Source organism: Triticum urartu, chromosome 5, assembly GCF_003073215.2.
Source record: "Triticum urartu cultivar G1812 chromosome 5, Tu2.1, whole genome shotgun sequence".
NCBI classification, from domain to species: Eukaryota; Viridiplantae; Streptophyta; class Magnoliopsida; order Poales; family Poaceae; genus Triticum; species Triticum urartu.
The window spans coordinates 259,871,073-259,890,373 of NC_053026.1; positions in this window are offsets into that span (position 1 = coordinate 259,871,073).

Below are 19,301 nucleotides of genomic sequence, written 5' to 3' on the forward strand. Positions count from 1 at the left end.
GACAACGAAAGTATACAACTCAAAATATTATTCACCTCTATTTCAAAATCGAGCTCTAGCACCTCTACAAATCCCTGCTTCCCTCTGCGAAGGGCCTATCTATTTACTTATATGTTGAGTCATCATCCTCTTATTAAAAAGCACCAGTTGGAGAGCATCGTTGTCATTTGCATTCATTACTGTTAGTTTACATTGAGTATGACTTGACTGGATCTCTTTTACCATGAATTACAATGTCTAGTCAGTCCTTGATCTTTAAAGGTGCTCTGCATTTATGTTTTATGGTCTCAGAAAGGGCTAGCGAGATACCATCTTGTTATATCATATTATGATTGTTTTGAGAAAGAGTTGTCATTCGAGATTTATTATTATTACTGGCTAGTTGATTATGCCATTGATATGAGTAAATATGAGACCTAAGAGTTATTGTGAATATGGTTAGTTCATAATCTTTGCTGAAAACTTGAATGTTGGCTTTACATATTTACAACAACAAGAGCAAACCGAGTTTGTAAAAGTTTTTCTTTATCACTTTCAGTTTGTCAACTGAATTGCTTGAGGACAAGCAAAGATTTAAGCTTGGGGGACTTGATATGTCTCCGTCATATCTACTTCTCCAAACACTTTTGCCCTTATTTTGGACTCTAACTTGCATGATTTGAATGGAACTAACCCGGACTGACGCTGTTTTCAACAGATTTGCCATGGTGTTATTTATTTGCAGAATCAATAGTTCTCGGAATGACCTAAAACTTCACGGAGATTATTTTTGGAAATAATAAAAAATACTGGCAAAAGATCAAGGCCAGGGGCCCACACCCTAGCCACGAGGGTGGGAGCGTGCCTGCCCCCCTGGCCGTGCCCCCTACCTCATGGGCCCCCTGGAGCTCCACCGACCTCAACCTTGACTCCACATATTCGTGTTCGGGGAGAAAAAAATCAAGAAGAAGGATTCATCGCGTTTTACGATATGAAGCCGCCGCCAAGCGCTAAACTCTCTCGGGAGGGTTGATCTAGAGTCCGTTCGGGGCTCCGGAGAGGGGAGTCCGTCGCCATCGTCATCATCAACCATCCTCCATCACCAATTTCATGAGGCTCACCGCCATGCGTGAGTAATTCCATCGTTGGCTTGCTAGACGGTGATGGGTTGGATGAGATTTATCATGTAATCGAGTTAGTTTTGTTAGGGTTTGATCCCTAGTATCCACTATGTTCTGAGATTGATGTTGCTATGACTTTGCTATGCTTAATGCTTGTCACTAGGGCCCGAGTGCCATGATTTCAGATCTGAACCTACTATGTTTTCATGAATATATGTGAGTTCTTGATCATATCTTGCAAGTCTATAGTCACCTACTATGTGTTATGATCCAGCAACCCCGAAGTGATAATAATCGGGACCACTCCTGGTGATGACCGTAGTTTCAGGAGTTCATGTATTCACTATGTTTTAATGCTTTGGTCCGGTACTCTATTAAAAGGAGGCCTTAATATCCCTTAGTTTCTGCTAGGACCCCGCTGCCACGAAAGGGTAGGACAAAAGATGTCATGCAAGTTTCTTTTCCATAAGCACGTATGACTATATTCGGAATACATGCCTACATTACATTGATGAATTGGAGCTAGTTCTGTGTCACCCTAGATTATGACTGTTACATGATGTACCACATCCGGCATAATTCTCTATCACCGATCCATTGCCTACGAGCTTTCCATATATTGTTATTTGCTTATTTACTTTTCCGTTGCTATTGTTATCATCACTACAAAGCACCAAAAACATTACTTTTGCTATCATTACCTTTTGCTACTGTTACCACTATTATCATATTACTTTTCTACTAAACACTTTGCTGCAGATACTATGTTTTCAGGTGTGGTTGAATTGACAACTTAGCTGCTAATACTTGAGAACATTCTTTGGCTCACCTTGTGTCGAATCAATAAATTTGGGTTGAATACTCTACCCTCGAAAACTATTGTGATCCCCTATACTTGCGGGTTAACAGTAAGCAACATAACAGGGAAAATCCCAATATAGACAGTAGCCCCTGAGACATTGTCCGGTATTCGGAAAGAAAAGCCGGGTAGAGGATCAATGAAATTTCGTAGGAAACTAACAAAAATTTGACTGATGTGAATACGCAGGCTTCGTTGTTGGCCGCAACCTCACACACTGTCGAAGTCTCCGGCCTGACGCAGAGACTAGAGCGGGCCGAGGAGGAGCTCGGCCAAGCGAGGAAGCAGCTGGAAGACCAGCAAGGTATGCAATGACTCACTATATATTCGGAAAGAATAAATGATGTATACTGACCGTAGTTTCATGATATGTGTAGGGGCGACGACCGAGGTCGAGGCCCTGAAAAAGGCCCTGGCCAAAGCCGAGGGGAAAGTTGTCAAGGAGCTGGCCGCTCGCAATAAGCTTAAGGCTCGGCTGAACAAGGTCCAGCAAGAGCTCCAGGACGCTGTGAATAAGTATGAGGCCCTGGAGGGTGATGTTTCGGCTCGAGAGACCGAACTCGCCAAGACTCATCAAAGCGCGGAAGCGGCCTGGGTTGAAGCCCAGAGTGCCCTCCAGGAGATCCAGGAGGCCAAGAAGATCGCAGCGGGTAAGGCATGTAGTATGCAAAGCAAGTATGTGAAGAAGAAATATTTCCTACTAACCTGGATTCGGAGTTCTCCAGGGGCATTTGCAGATCTGCCATGTAGTGTGTCCGACGCCGTGGAGCTCTTCCGAGCCGAAGAAGGGAGCTCAACGGAGAAACTATTCTGGTCGCAATACCTTGCGCTAGAGCATCCCGTGCCCTTCACCGATCAGCTAAAACAGCTGGTTGAGCTGCATAGGGTGGCCGAACTGGCCATGAAGAATTTGATAATCCAGCTGTGGCCTACCGAAGCTATGCTCGGCAGCTACTTCGGGCTTGTGAAGTGGCTGGTGAACGCATGTCCTCGGCTGGACGTCGTCAAGCGATCTGCCTGCATTGAAGGTGCGCGCATGGCCTTCGCCCGTGTCAAGGTGTGGTGGGCGAAGATGGACGCCGTCAAGCTAACAACTGAGGGGCCGCCAGAGGACAAGGAGCACCGCACGCCCGAGCGGTATTTTGCAGATGTCCTGGAGGGGTCTCGCATTGTAGCAACGCAATGAGTGCAAGACATTATTTTCGAATGAATACATTCATGTTGTATTTGCCTTTTATGATGAAACAAAATCGCTATGTAATATAATGTTTTTAAAATTTTCTCCTCCTGTGCGGTCGTGTTATGTGAAATCTGAGAGTTGGCCAGTCGTCGGCTTTTGCCCCCACGTAGGAAATATGGGGGTGTTCGGGATGTAATCTAAACACTCTTGATCCAATTGTTTGGTCCTTGAAGGAGGTGTTTAGCGCGACGAACCAGGCAATCGGACTATACGGCTTTAGCACCTCACTTAGCCATAGGAGTTTTACAATAGAAATATAGGCGCAGCCCCTAGTATCCGGACTAGGATGTTGTAAACACTTGATCGGGTAAGTACCAATCCCTCGTGTAATGCGGAAAAATCTCTAAGGATTTGAGACCTCCAAAGAGCTGACCGGCTCTCGCCGCATCATGACAGTCAGTTTTCGGCTTTCTCTACTGAGGTGCTCACTTGGGTAAACCATGGCACAATCGCAGTAGTTCTCCCTTTACTACACTAGCCAATACAGCGGAACGTAAGGTAGTAAGCACAAGAGCCAGGCAACCCAACTATTGACCAAAGACATGATTCGGAGCTAATGCATATAGTGCTAAATTCGGGGTGCCGAACTGTACTGTAAAAGTGTTCGGACTTTTGTTGCCATGTTGTGGGGCGCTATGAATCCCCTGGCAAATTGAAACGCACCAGAGTGTACGGGTGTTATCTGATAAAGTTACCAGAAAAGAAAAGACAAAAAGGAAGCAAAAGAAGAACAAGTGGTAAGCTAGAGCCGTAAAATTTGGGCCGCAAACTGTTTCTATTATAATTTCATTGGTGCATTAAAGCGCATTTATACAAGGAATGCAATAAGCATAAGGCTATTTACGATGCCTTAACCAAGGGAGAGCTGCGTGTGGGCCCTGAAAACAAGTAAAGGGATCATTAAAGAAACCACCTAAAGATTCCCCCAGTACGTCCATGCTTCTCTTCGTCTTGGTATTTTTATCCTTTGAAAGGACCAGTGATTAGGCCACCAGGGGTAACTTGTGGAGAGAAAACCTGAAAAGGAGAAGAGGAAACAGTGAGAGTATGTGTATCCGGGCGCGATCGAGCCGTATTGTGGATCACAGGCTAGTTATGCCTCCGTCTATGCCCATAGTATCTTGACTGTGTAATTATGTACATGCAGTACGAACACCGCTACTTGATCGGGACTGGCACGGAGGCCAAATTGCTATTCAAGCTCCTGACGAGCTAGGATGTCCTGCTGCGGAGTGGTTCAGACTCTCTTGGCAGTGTCCAGTTGCTCAGCCACCGAATTGATGTTCTGCTTAAAAAGGCCACTCTGCACTTCTGATGCTAAGGCAGCGGTGTGCTCCTCAGTGCGGAGGGAGCGTTCCGTGTTTCCATTAACTGTTATGACGCCGCGCGGTCCAGACATCTTGAGCTTGAGATAAGCATAGTGTGGCACTGCGTTGAATCAAGCAAATGCGGTTCGTCCGAGCAGTGCGTGGTAGCCGCTGTGGAAGGGGACAATATCGAAGATTAACTCCTCGCTTCGGAAGTTGTCCGGAGATCCGAAGACAACCTCTAGTGTGATTGAGCCCGTACAATGGGCCTCTACGCCCGGTATGACTCCTTTAAAGGTAGTCTTTGTGGGCTTGATCCGTGATGGGTTAATGCCCATTTTGCGCATTGTATCCTGATAGAGCAAGTTGAGGCTGCTGCCCCCTTCCATCAAGACTCGTGTCAGGTGGAACCCATCAATTATTGGGTCCAGGACCAGTGCGGCTGAACCACCATGACCGATAATGGTCGGATGATCCCGGCGATCAAAAGTGATCGGGCATGAAGACCATGGATTAAATTTTGGGGCAACTGGCTCTATTGTGTAGACGTACCTGAGCGGGCGCTTGCGCTCCTTCTTGGGGATGTGGATAGCGTATATCATGTGCACCGTTTTGACCTGAGGGGGAAACTTCTTCTGTCCCCCTGTGTTCGGCGGCCGGGACTCCTCGTTGTCGTCTTCGCTTTGCAATACCTTATCCTTGTTTTCGGCATTTAACTTGACGGCCTGTTTGAAAACCCAACAATCTCTATTGGTATGATTGGGTGGTTTCTCTGGGGTGCCATGAATCTGGCATGGACGATCAAGTATGCGGTCCAAGCTAGATGGGCCCGGATTGTTCTTTTTGAACGGCTTCTTCCGCTGAACAGACTTAGAGCCACTGAATCCGGCATTGACCGTCTATCCTCGGTGTTGTCATTGTTGTTTCGACACTTGTATCTGTTGCATCGAGACTTATCGTTGCTATTTTTAGCTTCAGGGGTGCCGACATCGTTTGTATTGTTCTTGCCACGGGCCAGCCAACTATCCTCACCCGCACAAAAGTGGGTCATGGGTGCCATGAGGGCCGCCATGGACTTTGGTTTCTCATGGCCGAGATGGCGGGCGAGCCATTCGTCACAGATGCTGTGTTTAAAGGCCGCTAGGGCTTCGGCATCCGGACAGTCGACGATCTGGTTCTTTTTAGTTAAGAACCTAGTCCAGAATTTCCTGGCGGACTCTCCGGGCTGTTGAACTATATGGCTTAAGTCATCAGCGTCCGGAGGTCGAACATATGTACATCAGAAGTTATCAAGGAAGGCTTCTTCCAAGTCCTCCAAGCTGCCGATGGAATTTTTGGGCAGGCTGTTCAACTAGTGTCGGGCTGGTCCTTTGAATTTTAGGGGGAGGTATTTAATGGCATGAAGGTCATTGCCGCGGGCCATATGAATATGGAGAATGAAGTCTTCGATCCATACCGCGGGGTCTGTGGTTCCATGGTATGATTCTATATTCACGGGTTTGAACCCTTATGGGAATTCATGTTCCATGACTTCGTCGGTGAAGCAGTGAGGGTGTGCGGCGCCTCTATATCGGGCCGTATCATGACGTAGCTCTGATGGAGTCCGTCTGCGGCTTTCAGACCACGCATGACTAGGTTTGTCACATCCGAATAGATGGCCGTCGTCGCGTGTAGGGGCACGTCCTCGCAATCCGTAGATCAATCTGGTATGTCCTGATTTATTGTTTAGGTCCTGTCGAAGGTCATATGTATGACCGCGAGCTAATTTACCTCTGCCTTTGCGATGAGGCGGGGCGAGCTGGTATTCGGCTTGAGTTGTCGTTTTAACCCGACCACGTGGTGGTCGGTCAGCCGCATTGCGCGATGGTGGTATGTGTTCCGACGCCTCGTCGTCGAACTGAGGTAGCAATTTGCGCTTCGGGTAGCTTTTGGCTGGGTGCTTGAGGTCGTATTCTTCGGCTGCTAGGACATCGGTCCATTTATCGTTGAACAGATCTTGGTCAGCTTGAAGCTGTTGCTGCTTCTTTTTCAGGCTCCTTGCAGTGTGATACGTCTCCTACGTATCTATAATTTTTGATTGCTCCATGCTATATTATCTTCTGTTTTGGACATTATTGGGCTTTATTATCCACTTTTATATTATTTTTGGGACTAACCTATTAACCCAGAGCCCAGTGCCAGTTTCTGTTTTTTCCTTGTTTTAGAGTATCGCAGAAAAGGAAAATCAAACGGAGTCCAATTGACCTGAAACTTCACGGAACTTATTTTTGGAAGGAAAGCAACCCGGGAGACTTGGAGTCCACGTCAAGGAAGAAACGAGGGAGCCACGAGGCAGGGGGGCGCGCCCACCCCCCTAGGGCGCGCCCTCCACCCGTGACATACTTCTTCCGCCTATATATCTCCATATACCCTAAAACGATGGGGGAGCACAATTGATCGGGAATTCCGCCGCCAGAAGCCTCCGTAGCCACCAAAAGCCAATCTAGACCCGTTCCGGCACCCTGCCGGAGGGGGAAATCCCTCTCCGGTGGCCATCTTCATCATCCCGGTGCTCTCCATGACGAGGAGGGAGTAGTTCTCCCTTGGGGCTGACGGTATGTACCAGCAGCTATGTGTTTGATCTCTCTCTCTCTCGTGTTCTTGAGGTGTTACGATCTTGATGTATCGCGAGCGTTGCTATTATATTTGGATCCTATGATGTTTTCTCCCCCCTCTACTATCTTGTAATGGATTGAGTTTCCCCTTTGAGTGTATCTTATCAGATTGAGTCTTTAAAGATTTGAGAACACTTGATATATGTCTTGCCGTGCGTATCTGTGGTGACAATGGGATATCACGTGATTCACTTGATGTATGTTTTGGTGATAAACTTGCGGGTTCCGCCCATGAACCTATGCATAGGGGTTGGCACACTTTTTCGTCGTGATTCTCCAGTAGGAACTTTGGGGCACTCTTTGAGGTCCTATGTGTTGGTTGAATAGATGAATCTGAGATTGTGTGATGCATATCGTATAATCATGCCCACGGATACTTGAGGTGACATTGGAGTATCTAGGTAACATTAGGGTTTTGGTTGATTGTATCTTAAGGTGTTATTCTAGTACGAACTCTAGGGGTTGGCACAATTTTTCGTCGTGATTCTCCAGTAGGAACTTTGGGGCACTCTTTGAGGTCCTATGTGTTGGTTGAATAGATGAATCTGAGATTGTGTGATGCATATCGTATAATCATGCCCACGGATACTTGAGGTGACATTGGAGTATCTAGGTAACATTAGGGTTTTGGTTGATTGTATCTTAAGGTGTTATTCTAGTACGAACTCTAGGGGTTGGCACAATTTTTCGTCGTGATTCTCCAGTAGGAACTTTGGGGCACTCTTTGAGGTCCTATGTGTTGGTTGAATAGATGAATCTGAGATTGTGTGATGCATATCGTATAATCATGCCCACGGATACTTGAGGTGACATTGGAGTATCTAGGTAACATTAGGGTTTTGGTTGATTGTATCTTAAGGTGTTATTCTAGTACGAACTCTAGGGATGTTTGTGACACTTATAGGAATAGCCCAACGGATTGATTGGAAAGAATAACTTTGAGGTGGTTTCGTACCCTACCATAATCTCTTCGTTTGTTCTCCGCTATTAGTGACTTTGGAGTGACTCTTTGTTGCATGTTGAGGGATATTTATGTGATCCAATTATGTTATTATTGTTGAGAGGACTTGCACTAGCGAAAGTATGAACCCTAGTCCTTGTTTCCTAGCATTGCAATACCATTTGCGCTCACTTTTATCATTAGTTACCTTGCTGTTTTTATATTTTCAGATTACAAAAACCTTTATCTACTATCCATATACCACTTGTATCACCATCTCTTCGCCGAACTAGTGCACCTATACAATTTACCATTGTATTGGGTGTGTTGGGGACACAAGAGACTCTTTGTTATTTGGTTGCAGGGTTGCTTGAGAGAGACCATCTTCATCCTACACCTCCTACGGATTGATAAACCTTAGGTCATCCACTTGAGGGAAATTTGCTATAGTCCTACAAACCTCTGCACTTGGAGGCCCAACAACGTCAATAAGGTTGTGTAGTAGACATCACAGTGGCTATTAGCTGGCGCTTGAAGCGCTCCTGCTCAAGAGGTTCCTCAGGCACGATGAAATCCTCAGTGCCGAGGCTCGCCTCATCCTCAGAGAGCGGAAGGTAATTACTGTCCTCCGAGTCTTTGTGCATGGCCTATTTACCAGGGCTATCCTGCCCATCATCCCGTTCATCCTATTCATTAGCTGCGTCAACTTGGTATTCGTTGTCTTCGGCACCTTCCAGAGTGTTATGTTCTCCTTTGCTAGTGTTGTTCTTTTTACTGCGGCGTGACTTAGAGCGGCGCCGCTGACGCCGGCACTTCGATTGTATCTCGGGATGTTTATCCTCAACTGGATCTTCCTTGTCTTCGCTGCTATTCTCCTTTGGTGCATCCACCATGTATACATCATACGGGGAAGTGGCCGTCCAGCGTTCGGTGAACGGTGGGTTCTGGGCCTCTTCTTCTCCAGCATCGTCGTCCATACTGTCGATGTTGTCGGAGCCGTAATCAAGCATGTCAGTTAGGTCTTCGACAGTGGCTATGAGGTGGGCGGTGGGTGGGAAGTGAAATTCTCCATCATCAGCATCCGGTTTGAACCGGACGCAATTCGGCTATGAGCCTCCCGCTAAAGATAGTGCTCTTAACGAGTTTAGCACGTCGCCCAAAGGCGAGTGCCGGATGATGTCTGCGGGGCTGAATTCGGCGATCGATGACCGATCATGCTCGACATGCGTGGACGCACATAGTTCGGAACTTATAACGGAAACTAGTCCGTAGCTCCGGTGACATAGATATTACTTGCAGTTAAGTCTATGTGCAGCTCCAACGCCATGGAGTCTGTGGCTTCCATGGCGGGGTTGAGCTTCCTGTCCTCGGATGGCGCGACCTGCTCCGGATCTAAGGCCAGAGCGGTTTCAGGTGCAATTTCCAGGGTATGGCCCGATGACAGATCTAAGTCATGTTCATCATGGTGGCTGGGAGCGGCTGTCGTGGTCTCGAGTCCGTCGAAGATCAAGTCTCCACGGATATCTGCGACGTAGTTCAAGCTTCCGAATCTGACCTGGTGGCCAGGGGCCTAGCTTTCAATCTGCTCCAGATGGCCAAGTGAGTTGGCCCGCAGTGCGAAGCCGCCGAACACGAAGATCTGTCCGGGGTGGAAGACTTCCCCTTGGACAGCATCGTTGTAGATGATTGAAGGAGGCATCAAACCTTTTGAGGATGACACTGTGGAACTCTGAATGAAAGCACCAATGTCGGTGTCAAAACCGGCGGATCTCGGGTAGGGGGTCCTAAACTGTGTGTCTACGATTGATGGTGAAAGGAGACGGGGGACACAATGTTTACCCAGGTTCGGGCCCTCTCTATGGAGGTAATACCCTACTTCCTACTTGATTGATCTTGCTGAATATGAGTATTACAAGAGTTGATCTACCACGAGATCGTAATGGCTAAACCCTAAAAGTCTAGCCTGACTATGATTATGAGGATATCCGTCTATGGACCTAGCCCTCTGGTTTATATAAACACCCAGGGGATCTAGGGTTACATAAAGTCGGTTACAGGGAAAGGAATCTTCATATTTGGTCTCCAAGCTTGCCTTCCATGCGAGGGAGAGTCCCATCCGGACATGGGTAAAGTCTTTGGTCTTTGTATCTTTATGGCCCATCAGTCCGGCCCATATTCCATAGATCGTACACCCGAGGACCCCTTAGTCCAGGACTCCCTCACTAACATCCAGCATCTCCATAGCCATCTCATAACTCTCCACCCAAGCCTCTGGGGGCTGATCCACTGTGTAATTAGGCACCTTACATGGGCCCTTGAAATCCTTTGGCAAAAGCTCATTTCGCAGAGCCGCTGTTAAACATGGCACACCACATGCTCTAGAAGTCACACCTGCCTCCACTGAAGTGGTCGGGTAAACCGGCGCGTGCTGATGAGCCGCCAGTTGAGCCGCCAGCTCGGCCTCCTGGCGCGCTATGTCCTGGTCCACCAAATTCTGTGCCTCGGCACCATTGCACGCCGGGTCATGCCCACGAGGCTGGTTACGGTGCTGCTCAGTACTCGAAACTGCTGGCGAGTCAATGTGTCTACTGTAGCTCTGGCTTGGACGAGGGGTCGAATGAATCCGGTCACGACTATAAGAATAAGCCAGCTGTTGTATCAACTTTGTTTGAAGAAGTTCCCTGGCCCTTCGGGTTTCAACCTCCATCGAAGTCTCGCCCTCGACTGGCAAAGATGGCAATCGCGTAGCTGCAGCAATCGTATTATCCAAAGGGGTGGAGTAATGACCCGGCGGCGTCACCACGTGCTGAGGTGGGGTATTATTCACATGCGGAGAGCCTGTTATGCGTGGCTGAACCGGCGTTCCACCCCTTGGCGCTTCAGCCATCTGGTTTATTACCAGCGGGTTACTGGTCCCTGCTCCCGATGTGTTGAAGAGGTTCCTCGACTCATAAACCAAAGGCAGACGACTCCGGTGCTTTCTCCTCAAGACTTCGTTTGAAGCGTTCTGATCCACCGTGAGCCGGTATGAATCCGCTTGAATTCGCTGTGCTTGAGCGTTTAAAATGGCCCGCTCTGCAGTCATCCTAGCATTCTCCGCCGCCAGCTCTACCTTGGCTTGCGCTATCTCAGCGCGCAACTTAGCCACATCCACCTTATGATGTTCCTGGTTATCCGGGGTTACCTCCACCTCCATCAGAGTTGCTAGAGCCTCCAATAGATCTGTTAAAACTTGAGCCGGCTGGCATGCTGATCCTCCAGCACCCGCTGCCGTTACCTCCACTGCGCTGGAAGTCATAGCCCCGGTGGCTGTTGAACCGAGAACTGGCTGGGTGCCAGCCATGAAAATTGCCACCTTGTTCGGCGGCTCATAGGGTTCCGGAATACTGTCACCATCGGAATAGCCCCCAAGCCGTTCGTCTTGTAGTTGATACATTGAGCCGGTCTCGCCCGTGGACGATTCACCATCAGAGTAGATGGCCGTCTCACTGCTAGACACAGAGCCCTCCAATTCAGCCCCTTGGATAAATTCAAAAAAGGCACACTTCACGGTGGGTTGAACCCAGGTGGGTCGTGCAGGCTAAGCCATCTCGATGATGTCGGTCCAGATGTCCGTCTCAGGGCCCGGTTCGCCAATCTTGCTGATGAAGACGTGGATTCCACCGAAGGGGACCCGGTACCCATACTCGATTGAGCTGGCCTCGGGGCCCCAGCCTGCATCGTCGATGTAGAGCTTGCCGCGGTGACTCTTGGTCATCCGGCCTACAGTGTATCCCTTGATCCCTTCAAAGCTGCCCTTCAAGAACTCAAAACCACCATGCGCAGGCCCCACTATGGGCGCCAACTGTCGTGGAATTGTCATGGCAGATGTCCTAGTGGAAGGACTTAGTTGTGGAGCCATTGCGACGTAGTTAGCTTAAAGGGGTTAAAACGGTACAAAGGACACAAGGAGTTTATACTGGTTCGGCCCCTTACGGTGAAGGTACAAGCCTAATCCAGTTTGAGGTGGTATTGCTAGGGTTTTGATTACTAGGGAGAGAATACTCTTGGCCTTGCTTTCGATCTATTGTTTCTTGCCCTAAGCCGTTGCTGGGTCATTGCCTTATATACACGGGTTGATGCCCCGCGGCTCATAGAGTCCCGGCCATCTCATACAAATGTGTCTGGCCCGGTGTCTTATCTTACATGCCTTACAATACTAGTCACGTATATATGGCGGTTTACACTTACGGGCCTTAAGCCGCCTTTGGGCTTTGGGCCCTTCAACAAACCTACTACATGAACCGCCATCTTCAACATCTTCATGGGCTTGGCTTATGAACCGCCATTGGGATAACTCGGGCCCTCCTGGGCGGTTCATATCCAATAGTCATATCCCCAACAGGAACCCTGAGCAATATCCTTAGACGAGCTGGGTCCGTGCCTCAAACAAAATCCTCGAACCAACATGTCTCTCTGGGTAAGACTCTCACCCTAGAGTTCGAACCTCAAGGGTTTGCGGAGCCCGTAATCCAACATTTGGCGCGCCAGGTAGGGGTGTGTCGAAGCCCCTCTTCCATCAATCGACCCGCCAACACCCCGCGGTTCTGATGTCTGACGATCCAAGGACTCACACCGACCATTGGGTTGCTTGGCCCATCCGGGTGGCGCCGTCCGCCTAAGAAGACCTCAACTACGTGCTCCAGGCGGCCCGCACACCGCTGAACACCACCAGGCGCGGGCGGCGCGGATCGGTGCACTCCACCCTCGCACTACGGCGCACACGCGCCACCGTGCGATCTTCAGGCTACGCTGCGGCAACGGCACCACACACCCGACGGGAGCAGGCGAACATGCGAGTCGCGCTCATCGTGGCGCGGGAGCTGCTGCGATGCCGGTTGGCGGAGAGCGGCCGCGCCGCACTGCTGGACGCTGCCTCTAGAGGTACGCCGCCTTTCTGCTCCTTGCCCACGCCTCAGGTTGTGGCAGAAGCGCGCGCGAGGCCCCGGCGAGCTTGCGCGCCCCCTGGAGCGCTAGGAGGACCCGACAACACCAGCGTAAACCCCGGCGTGGCCCGTCCTGCCACAACAGCGCCATCACCAGGAGGGGCAGGCGCTGGTGGTCCACCGCAGCGACGCGCTGGGATGCCACCTAGCAACCACCAGGGCCAGGCGCCGCGGCTAGAGGCTCAAGGCGTGGGGCACCCAGGCGACGATTCCGGCGGGGCAACCGAGGATGCCTATGTGCCCTACATGATGAACCTGGAGTACGCACCAGCAGAAGGCCCCAACTCGTTCCCCGAGCCAGGATGGGAAGGCGGAGCGCTCGAGACCGGGGCCTTCCATGAGTCGCCCGGAGGCTTCGCCGACCCCTTCAGCGACGACAACGGCGGGGTATAGCCAATATCTTGGGAGCAAGGTTATGCTAACCGTGGGTTGCAAGTGAGCCAGACCGCAGCAGCAATCGGAGACCCCAGGGCGGTGGCTCCGCCCCTGGCGGGAATGGTGCACTGGGGGCTGCGCGGGAGGGGCCTGGAGCCAGGGCCTCCCCGCGCCACACAGAACAAGGCGCTGCATGGAGGTAGGTCCTCTATCGGGGGAGGCGCCGGCGAGCCCTTCCCCCCGGCAGAGGGCCCGTGGTTGCCGAGGGCGCTGCCAGCATCGCCCTTGCCCCTTGACCTCGTCCTGGTTTTCGGACGCTCCAACGGTGGCCAGGGGTGGCGCAGGGCGGGGCCCTCGTCTGGCGATATGAAGCAAGGCTCATGCCTGTGAAGGTCTCCGCTCGTGACACTCTCACATAATAATGAGTGGGGTTGTACATGCCCCAGAGTCTCCGGAGTGCTGCCCTCGGGCCTCGGGGGCTCCCGCCCACGTCCTAGTGGAAGCACCATGCTCCGTGCTGTCCGTTGACACTGTCCCCCAATGACTATGCTCACAACCAGTGAAAGCATTTAGCTCCATGCTGGTGGGAAGACAAGAAGACTAGCTAGGTGCCGGACGCGGCCATTTGCTTTCCTCCCCTTTTTCTGTAACTCGGTTCGCCGCTCTTTTTGGATTGAACTTGAAGTCTTTTTTGTCGTTAAGTGTGGGGGGAGTCTTCTCTTGTTCATGTCGATTTCTTGCATTTAGGTTGTGTGCCCTGTTTTTAAGGCTAGCGCCCCCGACCCTCTGGCTCGGGGGCTGGTTGGCCGACCGCACAAGGCATGTCTGGACAACCTTGGTAGGACCCCCTTGGAGCAAGAGCATATGCGCTGCAATATTGCTGCGTATGCATCCTGCCACGGTTTGCAGGACGCTCCTGGCATGGCGCACTCGGACAGATCCGCGGGCTCCTCAGGAGGCCCAGGGCCCGCGATCTCCTAAGGGTTTACCTCACGAGAAAGGCGCGCCAACAACCTCACGGCCTGCTCAAGGCCAGCTAGAATCAAGATAAGTCACAGCGACAACCCAACTCAGGGGCTCGAAAGATCGCGAAAGCACGTTTCACGTTCGACTCAAAAACAAGAGGAAGAAGAATAGAACATCAATTTACATACATGAGGGGCTCCCCTTCCAAAATGCTCTCACGCCTCGCAGGGCCATGTCCAAGTCTATGCATGCAGGTTAAACCAAGGGAATGTGAGCTCAGTTGGACATGCCGCTCATAGCGTCGTCCAGGTCACTCTCGTACGCGCTGCTGGCACTGCCACTAACATCGTCTTCGCCATCGGCGACCACGTCGTCTTCATCCACCACGACCACCACTGTGTCGTCCTCGATGGAGAACGCCGTGACTAGGGTGTCCACGTGATTGTCCACCCAGTGTGACAGGTTGTCTCGGATGGCCCCGGGCACCGGGGCAATGGTGGCATCGAAGTTGAAATGGGGGTCGAGGTTCTGGAGATGGCTGAAGATGTGTGAGAACACGTGCCCAAGGAGGCCCGGGCTTCTCTCCTCAACAAGCTCGCGAGCCCTTGCAGCCCGGTCCTCCAGGTGTGTCACGACTTTGGTAAAGAAGTGTAGGTGGCTGGCGTAGTCTTCCACATGGGGGTGAGGGACGATCTCCTCGCAGATGACGCCTTGTGCTCGGTTGGCCCTCACTCTGAGGTTCTGGAGCATGGGGGCGTGCTCACACTACAGCGTCTGCCGGCGACACATCTCCTCCCTGCTCTGCTGCATGAGGGACACAGCTTCATCAATCTCCTGCTGAAGCAAGAGCAGGTATGCATGCGCGGAGGTCGGGGTGACCTGTGCAGAGGTCTGGGCTACCGCAGTGCTCCTCTCTCGCTGCTCCGCTTCCTCCATCCTTGACCTGAGGATGGTGGTCCTGCCCTCAGCCTCGGCCGCCTAGAACTTCAACTTTAGGTTGTACTCATTGGCAAGATCTGCACGAGCCTTCACCACCCTTTGGTCGACCTCCTCCTAGATTTTGGCTTCGCGGGCGGTGATGGCATCTTCGACTATGGCCACATGGTGCTCCCTCGTCTCCAGCCGCTCATGCTCCAGGCTATGTTCCAAGGCCTCCAGTGCCAGGGCCTCCTCGCGCTTTAGGATCTCCTTCTCTTCGGGAGGCGCCCCTCTCATCCACGCCAAGATGGCCCTGCGCGCCTTGATCTGCTGCTCCAGGGCGGCATTCAAGGCCAGAAGCTTGTGTTCTCGCTTCTCGGCGCTCTCGCGACGGAGGTCGGCCTCCTTCGCCTCCTCCAAGGCCCGAGCGCTGGCCTCGCAGGAGGCCGCGAGGACCGCTGCGGCTTTTGCCTTGTCACGCTCGTGCTGACGCTGCCCAAGGTTGATGGCGACCTTCAATTGGTGCCACTCATGAGCCAGGCAGAGCTCCTGCATCTCAAGGCAAGCGTCAACCGCCGCGAGCTCTCCTCCATGGCGACACAGTGCTCCCATCGCCTCATGGGGTCCCCGCAGCCGGAGAAGGTCCACATTGGTCGAGAATAATGCTGAAGCGGAGCAATGCGGCACCGAATGAATTCCTTCACCACCATGGGTGCCGTCACCCCAAGATCCTTCAACCTAGTCAGCCGGCAACCAAACGTGGGCGAGCTACTGGTCGACGAGCCTCGCATGCCCCCAGCCAGAGATTTGGGCGGCTGGTGCCCGTGGGAGCAGGAGAAGGGGAAGAGCACACCGGCGTCCATGACCACCCACCGTTTCCGGAACCCGCTTACAACCGGTGAGAGCTCGAAATCAATTCCTGAGCCGGCCGTCCCCACCACAGCCTGAAAGGTCACGCACCCCAAGTGTTGGCGGTCATCGGTCAAATGAAGAGAGAAGAAATGGCGAAGCAAGGCCACAGAAGGGGCGATGCCCACCATGGCCTTGCAGACGAAGCCAAAGATAGCAAGGAGTATGATAGATTGGGGATGCAGATGCAGCGCATGGATTTGGAAATGCGAGAGCACGGTGTTGAATAAAGCAGAGAAAGGGGAATCAGGCCAGCCCAGAGGGCATGAAGATGAATGGGGACCTCAGTGGCTGTCATATCAATCACGGCGTGGGAGCCAGGCCAAGCCACCATCTCCCCCACTCATTGGAATCTTAGGCGAGTGCTGGCCGAACCTTGTCTAGCGCTTCCTGGTTGACCACCACCGATCGCTCGACGGCAAGCTCGAAGGCCGACGAAGGCTCGGCCGGAGCGCAGCCGGTCGTCTTCTTCCTCCTTGTGGACTTTGGCGCCATGGCGACAAGAAGGAGCTGAGAAGGTGGAGGGGCTGAGGAAGCTTGCGGAAAACAACAAAGATGGAGATGAGCCGATGACGGCGGCCACCAAGCCGGGCGAATATCAAGGCTGCATGGGGAAGTGGGGGCGCCCACGTCCCATCGATCGCCATGTGGCGACCAAGGCCGCAGGCGGTTGGGGCCCGCGGTGCTCCGCACTTACCTCCTCGCTTTGCCTCGAAGCCAAGTTCAAACGCGCCTTGGGCCCGGGGGCTACTGTCGGCGTTCTGGGACCGGGGGTGCCTAGACTTTCCTACCTGCAGCCTGTGGCATGGCTCCATCAATGGCCTGGTATGGCCCAGCTTCAGCAGCAGTAGCTCAAGACCCTCGTGAGGGGCCAAGCCTCGCAAGGCAGACAGCACCAAGACCTCCCTGGGGGCAGCCTCACTAAGTTGGATCCCGAGGAGCGGAGATATCTATGCAAGGGGCACCTCGCGAGGTTCGCGTGACGTGACCCATGACGACCAAGGCCAGGCGGGCACCAGTGGGCGCAATGTACCAGTTTCCTATTTGGTGCTAAGGAGGCAAGTGCAGTTGCGGGGTCCCAAGGCATCAGGCAAAGGTTTCCATATCTGTGCAACAAGACCAAGACCAGCAGGACGGCAGGACAGAGGTAATCGCGGAGCCCACAGTAGCGTCACCACCAGAGCCTTTGGCAGGCGAAGACCACTTTTGCCAGGATAGCTTGTACTAGCTGTCCCCCTTAAAACTTAGCCATTGTGGGATCCCTTCCTGTCTAAACATTTGGGAAGAGGACCAAGGCCACTATAAATAGGACCTATCCACCACCATAGAAGGGGACGGATCATTCGGACCACCCTCTTAGCCACCAGCTCATCGAGCTCAAGAACACCTCACCTCATGTGTCTGTTCATCCATTGTACTAGTTCATCCTCAGCCCCTCGAGGCAATCCACCCACCAAACTAAAGTAGGGCATTACATGGCAAGGTGGCCCGAACCAGTATAAACCCCACATGTCTCTTGTTCTTTGGGTTCGTCGGGCTAGGTCGTGGGATCGTTGAGCGAGCGAGTCGGGGAGAGAGTGTTCTTTGTGCGCACCCAGAGTTTGAACTTCAAGGGTTTGCTGGAACCCGTAATCCGACAGTGAGTCACCGTCATGAACTTGGCGAGGGCGGGGTACCCGAGAATGACGTTGTACGGGAGACCAATGCGGGTGACATCGAAGTCGATGAGCTTGGTGCCCTAGTTGTTGCGCATACCAAAGGTGACGAGGAGGCGGATCTGCCCCAGAGGATAGGCAGAGCCTTCGACGACCCCAGAAAAGGGCCTGGCGAGGAGGAGCCAGTCGAAAGGCACATGAAGCAGGCCGAAGGCTTCCACGGAGAGGACATTGAGTCCAGTGCCACCGTCGATGAGGGTGCTGGTGACGGCCACGTTGCACATGGTGGGGGTGCAAAGCATAGGAAGCGCACAGGTGCCGACCATGGTCCTGGGGTGGTCCCTGGAGTCGAAGGTAAGATCGGCCTTGGGCGCTGCCCAGCCCGGAGGGGCCCCCGCCACAATTGGGTGGCCCCCACCTGGCGAAAGAACTGCTTGACGTGGTGATCTAATGTCGGCGCCTGCCACCCGCCGAGGATGGCCGTGTGGCATGGGGCGTCAGCGCCGTGAAGCGCGCGATGAACAGGCCACCCAGCTCTTCCCAGGAGGCCACTAAGGACTCCGGCATGTTGAGGAGCCAGGCACGCGGTACACCCGTAAAAGCCATAGTGAGCCAATTCGCCATGACCTTGTCGTCGCCGGCGGCCGGCCAGATTGCCTCTGCATACACCTGGAGGAACTCCGTAGGGTCTGCCGCGCCATCATATTGTGGCGACAACTCTGGCTTGAACTTTTGTGGCCATTGCACTCGTCACAAGGCGGGGGGGAAAGCTCGGAAGCCCGCGATGCTTCCAAACGTGCCCGGCGGCCCATCGAGTGGAGCGGCGCCTGCCATGGGAACCAAGCGGTAAGGGTGGAGCAGAGCTGATGAGGAAGCAACCCTTCAACACGCCCCTACCTGGCGCGCAAAATGTCGGATTCAGGGCTCCGCGGGACCAAGAAAGGTTCGAACTCTGGGGCATGTGCGAAGAACTCAACCTCTCCATCCAACCAGATCATCGTTCTCACGGCCTAACTTGATGAACAGGAAAGGAAAGAGACACGACAGTTTACCCAGGTTCGGGCCACCTTGCGGTGTAAGACCCTACTCCTGCTTTGAGGTGGATTAGCCTCGCGTGGGGCCAAGGATGAACTGGTACAGAGGAAGAACAATCTTAGGATGTATGTTCTTGTGTGGGTGTGAGCTAGTGAGGGTTCGGATTTCGGATCCCCTCCTATGGTGGTGATTAAGCTATATTTATAGTGGCATCGGTCCTCTTCCTCCGAACGAAGGTGGGAAGGGATCCCACAACGACCAATTTTGAAGGGGGACAAGTAGTACATCTTATCTTGATGAAAGGTAGTCTTCGCCTGCAAAGCTTCTGGTCATGACGCCGCGGTGGGCTCGGCGATGA